Source organism: Capricornis sumatraensis, chromosome 1 (assembly GCF_032405125.1).
Source record: "Capricornis sumatraensis isolate serow.1 chromosome 1, serow.2, whole genome shotgun sequence".
Classification (NCBI taxonomy): domain Eukaryota; kingdom Metazoa; phylum Chordata; class Mammalia; order Artiodactyla; family Bovidae; genus Capricornis; species Capricornis sumatraensis.
Genome location: NC_091069.1, coordinates 247,116,301 through 247,134,527, shown reverse-complemented (window position 1 = coordinate 247,134,527; position 18,227 = coordinate 247,116,301).

Genomic DNA, 18,227 nt, shown 5'->3' with positions numbered 1-18,227 from the left:
ACAAAAATATCTAATTAAAAATCAGGAATAAAATTACCCCGTGAATAACATTCCTTTATCACAGAGATTTCAGGCTTTGAATAACCTTGTTAATTCAATTCAGTGATGTGCCTGGGCCAGCTGAGCTGATGCCTAATCCAAGGAGACAATGGGGTAAATTGGATTGCCAGGAGCTAAACTCACTTCCTGCTATGCTGGCCTCCTCCCTCAGAGCACAGCAGATGATGCAAGACCCTTGGCTTTAGCCATAAATAGACCACCTGCTCAGCTAACAGAAAAATATATTTTAAAGGTTTGTGGGTATGAGCCTTCAGAATAAAATACTATTATAGATTCCTTTTCATGCAAATATTTCAAATGAAATGTAGGAGACAAAAATATTGATTGCCAAGACTGAAGCACAGTTGTGTCTCTGCTGCACCCAATGGTCAAACTTAATTCAGTTGTCTAGCTGGACTAGTCACTAGGCCCAATTTGCAAGTCTCTAGTGAAGGATTTTCAAATCTATCAGCAATCCTGGTAGAATTCTGACCTTTAAAAGGTATTATGCAGCAATTATATTAAAGACTAAGCTACCCTCTATGGTCTTGTTACTCAAATGTTTTGGTCAATACACGTTCTTAACATTCATCTAATTAATGCACACTAAAAATACTTAGTATGATAAAAAAAAAATGTGGTGCTATGTTCTGATACTTGGAATGCATGACCTTTGTATGGTTAGAAAGTTAGTCTCCCCCTTATTATTTTTTCTGCTTAATTTAACTACTTTGGCTGTTTACACCTCTCATTAGCCATACATACATTGTAGTCCTCAAAATCAAGTAGTGGATTCTGTAAGAAATTCTCTTGACATGGTCTTGCATGAATAGTAACTAATTATTTTTGCTTTACATTCTTCACCTCAAGCCACATTCTGACCTCCTATCTTTTCTTTTTTTCTCTACAGACTTAGCCTGGTACAAGAAAACAGATTGGCTTTTTGAGGGGAAAGACAACTTTGAAGATCGTCCAGATGATTATTTTTAATTTTTTTTCACTTTAAAATCTTATTGTAAAACATAGGAAATCCAGTTCAGTTCAATTCAGTTGCTCAGTTGTGTCCAACTCTTTGCGACCCTATGAACTGCAGCACACCAGGCTTCCCTGTCCATCACCAATTCCCAGAGCTTGCTCAAACTCGTGTCTATTGAGTTGGTGATGCCATCCAACCATCTCATCCTCTGTCATCTCCTTCTCCTTCTGCCTTCAATCTTTCCCAGCATCAGGGTCTTTTCCAATGAGCCAGTTTTTGGCAAAGAACTGTCAGGTGGCCAAAGTATTAGAGTTTCAGCTTCAGCATCAGTCCTTCCAATGAATATTCAGGACTGATTTTTTTTAGGATTGACTGGTTTGATAGTGCAGTCCAAGGGACTCTCAGGAGTTTTCTCCAATACCACAGATCAAAAGCATCAATTCTTCAGCACTCAGCTTTCTTTACAGGAAATCCAGAAAGCCACACAAAACACATACTTTGTTTAATTAGTCACCATAATGATAAGAAATGGAATATTTCCTGCCATACTGTAGTAGAAAAACAGAGAAGAGTCAATTTTGACTCTTCCTTACTAGATACGTTTCTTTGACTGCTTTTGTCATTATAATCACACATAATGGCTGAGAATCCTGCCTCTCTGCCTGACTATTAAACTAAAGTAGCTTTGTTCAGAACCCTGTCCATCTGCAGATGGTAGCAAGGAAGAAATTAACACATCCCCTAAGCTTGCCATTCTAGGAGATATTTGCAAGATTAAATGGCCTTTTCACTTGTATCCTCATTCCCCTCCATCTCTGATCCATAAAAGAACCTGGCGTTCAGATCCCGACAAGATGGTTATTTTGAGACATTAGTCTGCCATCTTCTAGGTCATCCAGCTTTCTGGAGAAAGTCACATCCCTTGCCTCAACATCTCGTATGTCTCTCAAATTCATTGGCCTGTCATGTGGCAAGCTGGGCAAGCATGGACTCAGTAACAATCTCAGTAAACAAAGATGTCACAGCCATCAGCAATTGCAGCAACCACGGTTGGTGAGCTGGTGAGTCTGAAGACAATCAGTAAGAAGAGCACCTGCCATCTGGCAGCCACCAGACGGCAGCCAATACCTGCAGTGAGCCCTGAGGAACTCAGGATGTGAAAACACAGAATTCTGGCCCCAGATAGCTGAGGTGCATGTCAAAGGAAGGATTTCAGTGGGCCCACACTCTTGCATCTTCCCAAACATAGAAAAGACCTCACTTCTTTGAGTTATCTGGTTTTCTTTAATTAAAAATCATCTTTTGATGTTCTGACTACCTACTCTTTGTTGCAAAACTTCTATATAATCTGAATCTTTCTCTCACCTTCTTGGAGTACTTCCTCAGAGCTATCTGAAACACTCCCTCCTGGGCTGCTGTCCTCATTTTGCCCTAAGCAAAACTTAACTCCCAATTCTCATGTTATCCAAAGATGTTTGAACACTGGGGACACACTTGTAGCTGATATCCAGATCAAAAGTGGCACCATTCCATCCACACAGACTCTTCTCCATGTGTACTTTTTTCATGGCAGCAAACCCCCCCCCCCAAAAAAAGTAGTCCACTATTCTGACTTTTATGACAACTTCCAATTTTTTAAAGTTTAATCTCCAACTGTGTCTCCCTAAATAGAATTGCTTAGTTTCATCTATTTTTTTCCCCTAATTTGACAGTTTCTTACATATCTTTTCATTTACAACCTTCCTAATGAATCTGTCTGCCAATACAGAAGACACAAGAGACATGGGTTCAACTTCTGGGTTGGGAAGATCCCTTGGAGGAGAAAATGGCAACCCACTCCAATTTTCTTGGAAATTTCCTTGGACAGAAGAGCCTATCGGGCTACAGTCAATGGGGTTGCAAAAGAGTAGGACATGACTTAAACAACTGAGCACACACCTGATGGAAATATAGCCAGCCCTCTGCCTCAGAGGATGTGGAACCAACCTGAGGGCCAACTGTAGGGCACTTGAGCATCCTTGGATTTGAACACTGGAGGAAGATTTTGTGTGCACAGAGCCTGTTTTGAGGGTTATTAACTTGAAGATAGCACTGGGCAGGTTGTAGTCTTTATTTTCTACTATTGTTTTATTGTTTTGGGGCATGGTGCAAAGAACATGTCTTAAGGGCCAGATAACATATTTTAGGGGTCATTAACTCACTGAACTCACTGGGCAGGGCATAGGTCCCATTGTCACCATTGTTTTATTGTTTTGGGGCATGTCTCCCGCTTCTGCTGCATGGTTTTGTTGCTAAGCAAGTTTGCTTGATTTTATTGTTAAGCAACCAATCTGACTTATATTGCTTTATGAGTCAAGCAGGCCCACATTGTTGCAGAATTTTCCCATTACTTTCTTGAGTGATCATTAGTCTTACTGTGGTCTCCCCAATCCCTCTAAAGTTCTTTCTCTATCTACATTCCTTAATGGGGTATCTAAGCTAACTGTTTGATCATTCTATTCTGTCCCTATCACTTTCATCAGAAGACATATGATACCTGGTTATCTTTATATATATATATTATATATATATATACACATATATATATACACACACATACATGTAGTCACTGATGCTCATTGCCTCACTCTGTTAATTCTCGTTTGTTTTGTGATGGGAGCGATTTGCATGTTGGTGATTTCCTTTACATTTGTTAAAAGGAATATCTTTATAAGGGAGACTTCTTCACATCTACTATCTGGATGCTCAGTAGCTTTGTTCATATAGAAACAGCAATAACTGTTATGTGTTCTTTTTAAACAGCTTTCAATATTTGCTTTACCTTTCCTCATTATTTTCCAGTTTTTGAAATAATTAATTGATTTTCTATCATTTTCCAAAGGTGACCAGTAGTTTTTAAAATAATGTGTAATTATATGAAAGAAGGGATATAAATATATTTGATAAGTTTTAATCCATGGTACTGCTATTGAAGCTCAAATTGCCTCATGTTTTTGGCTAATGAAAACTTCTACAACTTGTCCTTCATTTGACATCATTCTAGTAATTTTTAGTGCCCCCATACTTTTTGATGAGAGAAATATTTTAAGCTTTTTCCAGTGCATGTCTTGTCCCAAACTTGAAATCGTCCATTTCTATAAGAAATATTTTATTTTAATGGATAATGTTATTTCCAATAACAAAGCAATAATCTGGTTTGAGGGATGCTGATGTTATTGGAGTCAGTCATTCTTTCAAAGACTCTCAGTGTTTTTAATAAAAGCATGTGTGCTATGTGCATATAGACACACACACATACATATATTCTTTTAAAATTTATCTACATATTGTTTTTTGCACTGGGTTCTCATTGCTATGTGTGAGCTTTATCTAGTTGTGGCAAGTAGGGGCTAATGTTTGCTCTGGTACCCAGGCTTTTCATTGTGGTGGCTGCTCTTGTTGCAGAGCACAGGCTCTAGGTGGGCGGGTTGCAGCACTTGGCTCAGCAGTTGCAGTGTTTGGCTCTAGAGCATGTGGGTTTCAGTAGTCGTAGCACATAGGCTCAGTAGTTGTGGTGCATGGTCTTAGTTGCTCCGAAGTATGTGGAATCTTCCCAGGACAGGAATCAAACCCGTGTTCCTTGCATTGGCAGGCAGATTCCTATCCACTGCACCACCAGAGAAGTCCAGTCTTTATAAGTACATATGGACAAAGTTATGACCAACCTAGATAGCATATTCAAAAGCAGAGACATTACTGTGCCAACAAAGATCCGTCTAGTCAGTTCAGTTCAGTTCAGTCGCTCAGTTGTGTCCGACTCTTTGCCACCCCATGAATCGCAGCACGCCAGGCCTCCCTGTCCATCACCAACTCCCGGAGTTCACTCAGACTCGCGTCCATGGAGTCCGTGATGCCATCTAGCCATCTCATCCTCAGTCGTCCCCTTCTTCTCCTGCCCCCAATCCCTCCCAGCATCAAAGTCTTTTCCAATGAGCCAACTCTTCACATGAGGTGGCCAAAGTACTGGAGTTTCAGCTTTAGCATCATTCCTTCCAAAGATATTCCAAAAAAAAAAAAAAAGAAAGAAATTCTAGGGCTGATCTTCAGAATGGACTGGTTGGATCTCCTTATAGTCCAAGGGACTCTCAAGAGTCTTCTCCAACACCACAGTTCAAAAGTATCAATTCTTTGGCGCTCAGCCTTCTTCACAGTCCAACTCTCACATCCATACATGACTACTGGAAAAACCATAGCCTTGACTAGATGGACCTTAGTCGGAAAAGTAATTTTTTCCAGTAGTCATGTATGGATGTGAGAGTTGGACTGTGAAGAAAGTTGAGCACTGAAGAATTGATGCTTTTGAACTGTGGTGTTGGAGAAGACTCTTTAGAGTCCCTTGGACTGCAAGGAGATCCAATCAGTCCATTCTAAAGGAGATCAGTCCTGGGTGTTCTTTGGAAGGGCTGATGCTAAAGCTGAAACTCCAATACTTTGGCTACCTCATGCAAAGAGTTGACTCGTTGGAAAAGACTCTGATGCTGGGAGAGATTGGGGGCAGGAGGAGAAGGGGACAACAGAGGATGAGATGGCTGGATGGCATCACCAATTCGATAGACATGAGTTTGGGTGAACTCTGGGAGTTGGTGCTGGACAGGGAGGCCTGGTGTGCTGCAATTCATGGGGTCACAAAGAGTCGGGCATGACTGAGCAACTGAACTGACTGACTGAACTGACACTTCCAATTGAAAATAAAACTACAGCATATTCTTCCCCTGCCTTCTGCCTGCTAAGTTGTTTCAGTCGTCTGACTCTTTGAGACCCGGTTTACTATAGCCCACCTGGTTCCTCTGTCCCTGGGATTCTCCATGTAAGAATATTGGAAAGGGTTGCCATTTCCTTCTCCAAGAGAATCTTCCTGACCCAGGAATCAAACCCAGGTCTCATTTGTCTGCTTCAATGGCAGGCAAGTTCTTTGCCACTGGTGCTAACTGGCAAGCCTATTTTCTTGCCATATGATCTGGCAATTCCCTGTTTGGTATTTACCCAAAGGAGCTGAGAACTTATGTCCACACAAAAACCTGCAACTGGGTATTTATTGCAACTTAGTTCATAATTCGGAGAAGGCAATGGCACCCCACTCTATTACTCTTGCCTGGAAAATCCCATAGATGGAGGAACCTGGTAGCCTACAGTCCATGGGGTTGCTAAGAGTTGGACACGACTGAGTAACTTCACTTTCACTTTTCACTTTCATGAATTGGAGAAGGAAGTGGCAACCCACTCCAGTGTTCTTGCCTGGAGAATCCCAGGGATGGGGGAGCCTGATGGGCTGTCGTCTATGGGGTCGCAGAGTTGGACGCTACTAAAGCGACTTAGCAGCAGCAGCAACAGTTCATAACTGCCAAAACTTGAAATCAATCAAGATGTCCTTCAACCAGTGTATAGTACATAAGACTATGAAATGGACTAAGAGATGCCCTAAAAAGAAATGTGCTATCAAGTCATGAAAAGACATGGAGAAAAGGTAAACATATATTACTAAGTAACCAAAGCTAATCTGAAAAGGCTACATCCTGTGTGATTACAACTAAATGAGACACTCTAGAAAAAGAAAACTATGGAGACAGTAAAAAGATCAATAGTTGCTAGGGGCTGGAAGAAGAGGGATGAAAAGCTACACCACAGAGGACTTTTAGGGTAGGGAAATACTCTGTATGATACTACAGAGACAGATGCATGTCATTATATATTTGTCGAAATCTATAGAACATACACCAAGAGTGAGCCATACTATAAACTATGGGCTCTGGGAGATAAAGATGTGTCATTGTGGATCTATCAATTGTAAGAAACATATCTTGATAGTGGGGGATGCTGACAATGGGAGAGGCTGGGCATGTTGAGAGGGCATCTCTGTACTTTTTGCTCAATTTTTCTGTGAACCTAAAACTGCTCTAAAAACAAAACCTTAACAAAAATATGAACAAATCATAAAGACACTTGCTCCTAGAAAGGCTAGCTATGACAAACCTAGACAGCGTGTTAAAAAGCAGAAACATCACTTTGCCCACAAAGGTCCAAATAATCAAGCGATGTTTTCTCCCGTAGTCATGTATAGATGTGAGAGTTGGACCAGAAAGAAGGTTGAGCACAAAAGAATTAATGCAATCGAACTGTGGTGCTGGAGAAGACTCTTGAGAGTCTACAAGGAGATCAAAAAGGTCAATCCTAAAGGAAGTCAACTCTGACTATTCAATGGAAGGACTGATGATGAAGCTGAAGTTCCAATACTTTGGCCACCTGATGTGAAGAGTCGACTCATTGGAAAAGACTCTGATGCTGGGAAAGATTGAGAGCAGGAGGAGAAGGGGATGACAGAATGAGATGGTTGGATGGCATCACCAACTCAATGGACATGAGTTTGAGCAAACTCTGGGAGATAGTGAAGGACAGGGAAGCTTGGTGTGCTGCAGTCCATGTTGTCACAAAGAGTTGGACATGACTTACTGACTGAAGAACAAATTATAAGTAAACTACAGGGAGAGGCCCTAACCTCTCCTATACTACATCTGTCTCTCCTTTCTCCGAAACTAAGAATCCTGGCTCTCACTGACAAACAGAATGACAGACATAGAATGCCCATAATTGCATGTTTATTCATCCCACTTTTTACACACAGAGTTCTCAGAATAGCAATACCAATACTATCATCACCAATATGATTACTGGATATTGTCAACATCTTGCTTTAATGGCTGCCCCTATTTTTCTATGATACTAGATCTCTGTTTTCAGAACATGTAGCCATCATACTACCTTCTTGCTTTTCATTCACATTGAGACTTAATCGTAGAAGTAACTATATGATCACCACCAGTGCTTATATCAGCATCTTAGAGTCATTTTGGTTTTTTGAGGTCATTACCTTAGAAAGTACCAAAAGAGGGCTCATGAGTGTTAATAGCAATTTCTCTGTGCTTTTTTATATTTGAAAGTCAGTTTGTTTGACTATTAAGCTTTGATTCAGATTTTCTTTCATATTTTTGTACTGTAGTTATTTTTGAGTTATTTTCTCTTATAGATTACTATAAGATATTGAAGATAGTTCCCTGTGCTATACAATAGATTCTTGTTGGTTATCTATGGTCTCTTGCAGTGTAGGTGGACTCTTTACCTTCTGAGCCACCAACAAAGCTCATTTTATATGTAGTTGTGCCTATATGTTAATTCCTACCTCCTAATATACCCACCTCTTCCCCATTTGGTAACTATAGATTTTTCTATGTCTGTGAGTCTATTTCTGTTTCATAAATATGTTCCTTTTTTTTTCTTTTTAGATTCCACATACCAGACATATCATAAGAGACTTGTCTTTGTCTGGCTTATTTCTTTCATATTTTAAATGTTAGTCTATTTCTTATGGTATAAACCATTCCTGCCAAATCTCCTGTTATCGACTCTACTTCCCCCCTTACAGTGATCTTGCTCTTTTGCCAGGATACCTGTTCATTTCCTTTAAGTTCAGTAGTGTTACTAGGGTGTATCTTGGTCATTCTGGGTCAGTATTGTCAAATACGTGGTGTCTTTTTCAATCTGTAGCTTCCATGTGTAGTGTGTGAATGTAATTGTTTTCCAGACATATTTTTATGTGCATAATTAATTCTCAGCATTTTATTGTACACTAGAATGGATTCTGGAATTCTGCAACCAAGTTTGGGGAAGATTGCAGAAGAAGGCTCATCAAACCACAGCCTGTGGACTGAATGCATACAACTTCCTGTTTCCTCATGGCCCACAATCTAAGAGCAGTTTTTATATTTTAAATAATTAAATTTTAAATTGTTGCCTAAGTTCCTACATAATATCCTCCATTTTGCCTCACGATGCTCAAAGCCTAAAATATTTACTATCCGACTTTTAAGAAAAAGTACGTAGACCTCTTTTTCTAAAAGGACCATTGCAATAAATGAGGGGAAGTACCCAGAAGATAAGATGAGGCCCATCCAACCATGACCTGTCCCAGACACTGTAGGCCTGTGTGTCTTGGTTCCTTGTGCCTTAGACAAACTCTTCTAGAACTTCCTATAGAAACCATAATCCTGTCTCTCTCTCTACCTCTCTGGATGCTCCTCTCCCTGAGGGGGGTCCATGAGTTAGTTCACATTAAAAAGCTCCCTGGGAAATGTTACTCATTCAGATAATTTTTCATCTTTCTAGGGAATAATGACTTTAAGACAAAGGAATTGGTATTTGATTGGTATTTGATTTTTAATACCTAGATTCAGCCTGTGTGTGTGTGTGTGTGTGTGTGTGTGTGTGTGTGTGTAAGTGTGTGGTGTGGTTGTGTGTGGTCTGTGTGTGTGTGTGTATGTGGTGTGTATGTAGGGTGTGTGTGGCTTCTGTGTGTGTGCATGTAGTATTTATATGTGTGTATGGTGTGTGTGTATGTCTGTTTTTGTGCGTGTGGTATGTGTGTTTCTGTGTGTGGTTATGAGGTGTATGCGTGTGTGGAGTGTGTGGTATGTGTGTTTATGTGTGATGTGTTTGTGTGTGCAAATAGTATGTATATGGGTATGTGGTGTGTGTGTATGTATATGTTTCTGTGTGCTTGGTATCTGGGAGCTTCTGTGTATGTGTGTGTGGTATGCGGTGTGTGTGTATGTGTGTTTGGTGGTGATGGTGTGGCAGACCGGGCCTTTCCTTAGCCTCTGATGTGCATGGTGGCTTTTCCCTGGATTCACCATGGGAACTGGTCTATGGACCTCATTGGCGGTTCTAAAACTTACCCAATATCCCCCTGGAAGAGCAGGCCTGGGTGGCAGGTGTTCTGGAAGAAGGTAGGGGCAAAGGTTCTTTCTCACCCCGACCTGTAACTCACTTCCATTTCCCAGACTCAGCCAAGGGCCCTCAGGGCATCAGGATACAGGCCTCAGGGTCTGCCATGGTTTTTTTGAGTAAGCCCTGAGTAAATGGAAAATTAGATCGTGTTCTTGGATAGAAAGACATAATCTTATAAAAATACTGATTATTTCAAATGAGAATCTCAAGAGGATTTGGGGGGAATAGAATTAAATAATAATATGGGGGGGGGGGAGCCTGAAAAGAATTAGAACGCTAGTGAGAGAAAATTTACATTTTAGAGTCATCAAATCAATATTGTTTTAACATACCAACAGATGAGTTAATGTAATAGAATAGAGAATCTGAAAGTCAATTCTAATACTATATAGGGAAATTTAATTTATGGTAAAGGTAGAATTGACATTTATTTGAAAAAGTCAACTTACTTGAAAAGTGATGCTGGCACAAATGTACTGGTTGTCTGTCTGGAAAAAAAATAACTCCTATATCAGGCCATATCCCTAAATAAATTGCAGATAGATTAAGGAAATACGATTTTGAAAACTCGAAGTAGTAAAAGTGGTTCTAAGGGTAAGGTGATTTTGTTAACAAAATGGAAAAGTCACAAAGTAATACATAACACATATACATCTATATAGACACGCCTATGGTAGGAAGACGTCATGCTGTGGTTGTTCAGCTGCTAAGCTGTGCCTGGCTCTTTGCAACCCCATGGACTGTAGTCCCCCAGTCTCATCTGTCCATGGGATTTCCCAGGCAAGAATACTGGAGTAGGCTGCCATTTCCTTCTCCAAGGGGATCTTCCTGACCCAGGGATTGAACCCAAGTCCCTTGTGTCTACTGCATTACAGGCAGGTTCTTTACCATTGAGCCGCTGGGGAAGCCCAGGAAGATGCCACAGACAAAACAAAAAGATAAATTCATTGTTTTGGGAGATGTATTTGCGATGGGGATGATAAATAAAACCTTTAATGTCAAAAATAACAAGAAGAAAGGGAGCAGCGCAGCAGAAAAATGGACTAAAGGTGAACAGGCAGGCTGGAGACTCAGTCCCCGGAGGCATGGGTGGCGCAGACTGTGGAGGGAAATGCCGCTTCCCACGTCAGGGACTCCTGTGCTCCGACCCATGCTCCTCTTTACCCTCCTCATGTGGGTGCTGGGTTCCCCCTCCACACCCTGCCCAGCCCAGAAGCTCCTGCATTTCCTCAGAGTCCCCTCCCAGAGTCTGCCCTGCATCCCAGCCAGGTCTCCCCACCTTCACCTCACAGCTGTTGCATTTTCCTGCAAAACTTGTGGATGAAAAATCTGCTTCAGATTCCATATATATATGGTATTGACTGACATATATATACTATCATGCATAATTTAGACAGCTAGTGTGAAACTGCTGTATAACACAGGGAGCTTAGCTTGGTGCTCTGTGATGACCTAGAGGGGTGGGAGGGGAGGGGGAAGAAGGTTCAAGAAGAAAGGGATATATTATAATTATAACTGATTCATGTTGTTGTCTGGCAGAAACCAACACAAAAGCAATTATCCTCCAACTAAAAAAATAAGCTGCTTTTAAAACAGGAAGAATTAGCAGCCATGTGCCTATACCCCAATGGCTGCACATGCCTTCCTGAAGTTTCTGAGTGCTCCCTCCCCGCCCATACCCCAGGTCCCTGTCTGGCCTGTGGGCATTTGAGCTTGAAACCATAGAATCTAGCCTCTCACATGCTCTGGGCCCTCTGGAGTTTGTCTTGGTTTAGAGTCTGCTCTATTAGAGTGGCCCTGAGGTTTTTGGAATGACCCTACTGTGGGCATTGACTGTGCTTGAAGCTAAGTTTGCTTTGATGGTTTCTACGGTTTCTACCTTTAGACTCAGTGGATCTGGTTCCTGGATTCCCAGGTCCTGAAAATGCGAGTTCTATGGTCTATACCTACATATCATCTCTATCTATCTATCTATTTATCTATCTATCTGCCTATCTATATTTATATCTATCTATCTACCTGTCTATCATGTATCTGTCTCTATCATCCATCCATATCTATCAGTTATCTAATTATGACATTGTGATTTATAAATATATATATATAAATATATATATATATATATATTTGGCCACTCAAGACCCTTGAAATTTCCAGTGTTGAGAATGGCAAAGGTGTCTCTTCTTATGTTATTGAGGTGACTTTTGGACCCCTCATTAACATAACAAGAGACATCTTCCCATGCCTGCTCTCTGCATCTCTTCCATCTGACTGTTCCTAAGTTGCATCCTTTTATAATAAACCAGTAATCTAGTAAGTAAAATGTTTTTCTGAGTTCTGCTCCAGAAAATTAATGGAACCCGAGAAAGATGCTGGGAAAGACTGAAGGCAGGAGAAGGGGACAACAGAGGATGAGATGGTTGAATGGCATCACTGATTCAATGGACAAGAGTTTGAGTGAGCTCCTGGAGATGGTGAAGGTCAGGGAATCCTGGTGTGCTGTAGTTCATGGGGTCACAAATAGTCAGACACAACTGAGCGACTGAACAACAACAGCAAGAAAGGGTCCGTGGAAATCTCTTTTCTGTCTGTCCCTCAGAAGCACAGGAGATAAGTTGGACCATTGATTGACACCTGAATGGGTGGGACCATTTCCTGTGACAGAGCCCTTAACCTGTGGGATTCGATGAAATCTCTGAGTAGATGGTCTCAGAACTGAGTTGAATTGAATTAAATTGTAGGACACCTCACCGGTGTCATACAATTGCTTCTTGTGAGTGTGGGGAGCCTTGCTTCTTACACTGGAATTGGTGTCAGGATCTATTTATTATCTATCCTCTATCTATGCATCACCAGTCTATCTATTTGTATACACATATATTTACATGTGAAGAGGAACTAAAAAGCCTCTTGATGAAAGTGAAAGAGGAGAGTGAAAAAGTTGGCTTAAAGTTCAACATTCAGAAAACGAAGATCATGACATCCCATCCCATCACTTCATGGGAAATAGATGGAGAAACAGTGGAAACACTGTCAGACTTTATTTTGGGGGGCTCCAAAATCACTGCAGATGGTGACTGCAGCCATGAAGTAAAAAGATGCTTACTCCTTGGAAGAAAAGTTATGACCAACCTAGATAGCATATTCAAAAGCAGAGACATTACTTTGCCAACAAAGGTCCATCTAGTCAAGGCTATGGTTTATTCCAGTGGTCATGTATGAATGTGAGAGTTGGACTGTGAAGAAAGCTGAGCGCCGAAGAATTGATGCTTTTGAACTGTGGTGTTGGAGAAGACTCTGGAGAGTCCCTTGGACTGCAAGGAGATCCAACCAGTCCATTCTGAAGGAGATCAGCCCTGGGATTTCTTTGGAAGGAATGATGCTAAAGCTGGAGCTCCAGTACTTCGGACACCTCATGCGAAGAGTTGACTCATTGGAAAAGACTCTGATGCTGGGAGGGATTGGGGGCAGGAGGAGAAGGGGACGACCGACGATGAGATGGCTGGATGGCATCACGGACTCGATGGATGTGAGTCTGAGTGAACTCCGGAAGATGGTGATGGACAGGGAGGCCTGGCGTGCTGTGATTCATGGGGTCGCAAAGAGTCAGACATGACTGAGCAACTAAACTGAACTGATACTTCATGTACACAGCAACATTTGTGTATCCTGCATATGAATACATGTATGTATGTGCATACACATGCACATATGTGGGCCATACATGTATTTTTACATTTAATACACGTGTACAAACATATTCTTTCTCACATGTACATCTGTGGATCTCCATCTCTACCTATAGTGTGCTGCAGTCCATGGGGGTTACAAAGAGCTGACATGACTTAGCAACTGAACAATTAAAAACCAACAATAGTTTGTATGCTGTTTTCTTCTCAGAAACTAGGATCTGATTCTCCTAAGCTGTAGACTCTCCTGTAGTTTATTTAGGGGATGCATTCTTCCCTCCTCCACTTTCTCTCTGATTTGGGGCTGGCCCTCCAGAGCCTCACTGTGAATCCCCAGTGGGCCTCAGTGGACCTCCATACCTGCTAGTTCTTCAGAGGGGCTCCAGTCTCATTGGCTTTTATGGGAAAAAAAAAAGATCCTTGGGCTCATATTTTTTTTAAAAAAAGCTTCTTTTCCTCATGATATATGACCTGTCAAGCTTAATATTCCTTATCTGCAAAAAAAATTAGAAACACTTTTGAGGTAAGCCACTTAAAACATATGTATTTATTTTTTAATTATAAGATTTTAATCAAGCTTTCAAGTCTGTTGTTCAGATGCAGAAGACTTATCACATTGGGCTTAGATTTCATCAGAAATACACTGGCAACAAGACAGGACTGATAGGCTTGCATTTCAGACTCCATTGTCTCTGGGATCTGGCTGGTATTTTGACCACATCTGCAAGCTACCCTGGCCTGACTCACTCATTCCTAATTCTCTCTCAAAAGAAGTTTCAATGGGGCCATTTTCTGTATTTGCAGACGCCTGATGAACTGCCTCCTTCAGTTTTTCTAGATCCTCCTGTCAGCTGATTGGAGGTGTCCGCCATCCAGTCAACTCTTGATATAATTTGCAGGCTTGACTCAAGGAAGTGGCTATTTTCCCAGTCTTCTCTTTTTGAAACCCTCCCAGAGACAGTGGTTTTCATCATCTCAAAACCAGCCACCCAGCCTGGTGGCCCCACTCGCTAAGAGTCTCATAGCAGTGTTGCACCAAATGGCAGGTTTCTGGAATGAAGCTGAGCTGGCTGATCCACTGCTGCAGGTGAAGAGAAAGGACTTCATGAAATTCTGGCAGCATCCATGGGTGGGGATGTGGAGCCTTCCTGCTGGGAACCCTGCAGGTTTGCCCTGCTGAAGCAGAGATGGCTCCTCTAGCACTTTCTGTTTCTTTAGTTGCTCTTTTCTGCTGCATGTGTGCAATCTGAACCCTGCCTATGTTTGTTCCTGCTGCTGACCCAGAGAGTGGTCGTAATGGTGACGTACAAGTACAGCTCAGGTCTCATCTTGAGCTGGAAGAGCTACTGTTGCAGTGAAAAGGAAGAAAGGGGGAATGAGTTTATCTTTTCTTTCCTGAGAACAAAGAAGATGGAGAGAATAGTGAGCAGACCTCACTGCTAGTTTTCACTTTAACTGTTGCTGATTAGGAACAGGACAGATTTTCTCTTCTTGGGCTCCAAAATCACTGTGAATGGTGACTGCAACCATGAAATTAGAAGATGCTTTTTCCTTGGAAGAAAAGGTATAGTAAACCTGGACAGCATATTAAAAAGCAAAGACATCACTTTGCTGACAGAGGTCTGTATAGTCAAAGCTATAGTTTTTACAGTAGTCATGTATGGATGGATGTGAGTTGGATCATTAAGAAGGCTGAACACCAAAGAATTAATTTTTTCTAATTGTGGTGTTGGAAAAGACTCATGAGAGTCCCTTGGACAAAAAAGAGATCAAACCAGTCAATACTGAGGGAAATTAACCCTGTATACTCATTGGAAGGACTGATGCTGAAGCTGAAGCTCCAATGCTTTGGTCACCTGATGAAAACAGCTGACTCATTGGAAAAGAACCTGATGCTGGGAAAGATTGAAGGCAAGAGTAGAAGGAGGTGGCAGAGGATGAGATAGTTGGATGCCATCACCAATTCAATGGACATGAACTTGGGTGAACTCCGAGATGGTGAGCAACATGAAGGCCTGGTGTGCTGCAGTCCATGGAGTTGCAAAGAGTTGGACATGACTTAGAAACTGGAAAACAACAACAATCTGTTGTCTATAACTAAGCTTGCTGTTCTGCCCCCTAGCTCTGCGAGAGCTACATTCTGCACTTATTATCCTTTATGCTAATCACATCCTATATCTGGTGCTCAACTTTATAGCACTCTCTTTGCAGACCATTCCTGTAGTTCCTCTCTTTTTGCATTATAGAAAGAAGACCACAGTGTGATACACAAATAACAATGGCCCCAACCAATGGGCTACCTAACACCAGCCTATGACTGTTTTTGAAACAACGCAAGAGAAGAAGGATACAAGATACTTAAACCTTTGTTCCTCATCACCAACCCCTGACTGTAAGCCCTCATCTTATATAATCCCCTAGATTCCTCATGGAAGAGAGGGCACAGTTCTTGAGGCACAAGCCTGCTGAATCTCTCCTCTAATAAGGATTAAAGTCAGTTTCTATTTCCTCTAAATTCTGTCTCTGTATTTTTTTATTCAGCTTTGGCAGGCAGAGAAAGCCAAGACTTTGGTAGCATTGCTACTGCTTTCAACTGTGATAGAGATGTATTTGTTCATACACATGACAATTGAGCACAATGAGTCCCTGAAAATCTCAGTACCTCGCCACGGCAGGGTGAAGTTTGTTCCCGAGGCTGCCTACTTCCCAGTCAGGGTGATCCCTGTAGCAGAGAGCATCCCCTATGGCCTGGGGTAACACTGGTCTTTCCCCTACTGGCTGGGTGCTTTCCTTTCAGCATCTCTACATTTTTTTTCTATAGAACATAGATGATAAAGTACCTCTTCATAGGATTGGTGAAGCTGTAATGAATTTATACATCTAGGCTCTTGGAAAGGCATTCAACACGTCAGTGCCACGTAAAGATAGATGTCTTCCTGTCTCAAACAGGAAGAGAATGTTTCTTAGGGAGAAACCAAGCTGATAATTTTTTAAGGGTTTGTTAAATAAGTGTTCATTTTTTTCTATTCTATGTTTTCCATTTTTCTGTTCTTTTTTAGAACTGTAATCTACATTTTAATTGTTCACAGTTCCTATTTTTCACATCCCCATGTCCAGATTATAAGCACATGCATCATACATTTTTATGAGTTCTTGTGTGTCTCATCCGTGTGAATGGAGACCAACTTCTCATGGTAGTTACACTGCATTTTGGCAAGATGTCTCTTTAGAAAAAACAACCCTTGTTTTTACAGGGAGCACACAAATTCCAGTGACAAGGGATGTCAGAACCAGGTAGCCATGTGCTCATCATCTCCAATTTGGACCTTAATGCTCACCCTGTGTTTAAGACCCTGCAAGGGCCTCTTAGAGTCTGTGAGACCACCTCCAAGGACCATGGCTCTTGTGTTCCTCACCCCCTCCCCACCCCCTAATCTATGCTGGGCATCCACTCTTGGAGTGGACCCAGGAGCCCTGGCAGATAATGAGAAGTTTTCATTGTATCTCTTGTTTGCCCAGGCTCTCTGGGATGTTGACTTAAGAAAATAGTCACAACTTCAAAGTTGAGAGCTATGTTTTATCTGGTGGGAATTTTTTAGGACTTCAAGCCTGGGAGACAGCATTTCAAGTAACCCTGAGAGAACAGTTTTGAAGAGGTAGGAAAAGGAGTCAGATTATATAGAAGATTGCAACAAAGGGAGCAGGTAGTCTGAATATCAAAGATTAAGGAAAATCAGACATCTTAAATTAAAACATTGAGTGCTCTTCTATGTATGAGAAGGTGCAAACCTCTGGGCGCTCTCATATGCTCCCTTTCATATGCATCTCAGCTACCTGGGACCAGCATCCTGTTTCCCGGTTTATTCAACTTCCTCATTTCCTTGCCCACTGTTCAGTTCAGTGCAGTTCAGTCACTCAGTCATGTCCGACTCTTCACGACCCCATGAATCACAGCACGCCAGGCCTCCCTGTCCATCACCAACGCCCGGAGTTCACTCAGACTCGCTTCCATCCAGTCAGTGATGCCATCCAGCCATCTCATCCTCTGTCGTCCCCTTCTCCTCCTGCCCCCAATCCCTCCCAGCATCAAAGTCTTTTCCAATGAGTCAACTCTTCGCATGAGGTGGCCAAAGTACTGGAGTTTCAGCTTTTGCATCTTTTCTTCCAAAGAAATTCCAGGGCTGATCTCCTTCAGAATGGACTGGTTGGATCTCCTTGCAGTCCAAGGCACTCTCAAGAGTCTTCTCCAACACCACAGTGCAAAAGCATCAATTCTTCGGCTCTCAGCCTCCTTCACAGTCCAACACTCACATCCATACATGACTACTGGAAAAACCATAGCCTTGACTAGACAGACCTTTGTTGGCAAAGTAATGTCTCTGCTTTTGAATATGCTATCTAGGTTGGTCATAACTTTTCTTCCAAGGAGCAAGCGTCTTTTAATTTCATGGCTGCAGTCACCATCTGCAGTGATTTTGGAGCCCCCCAAAATAAAGTCTGACACTGTTTCCACTGTTTCCCCATCTATTTCCCATGAAGTGATGGGACCAGATGCCATGATGTTCATTTTCTGAATGTTGAGCTTTAAGCCAATGTTTTCACTCTCCTCTTTCACTTTCATCAAGAGGCTTTTTAGCTCCTCTTCACTTTCTGCCATAAGGGTGGTGTCATCTGCATATCTGAGGTTATTGATATTTCTCCTGGCA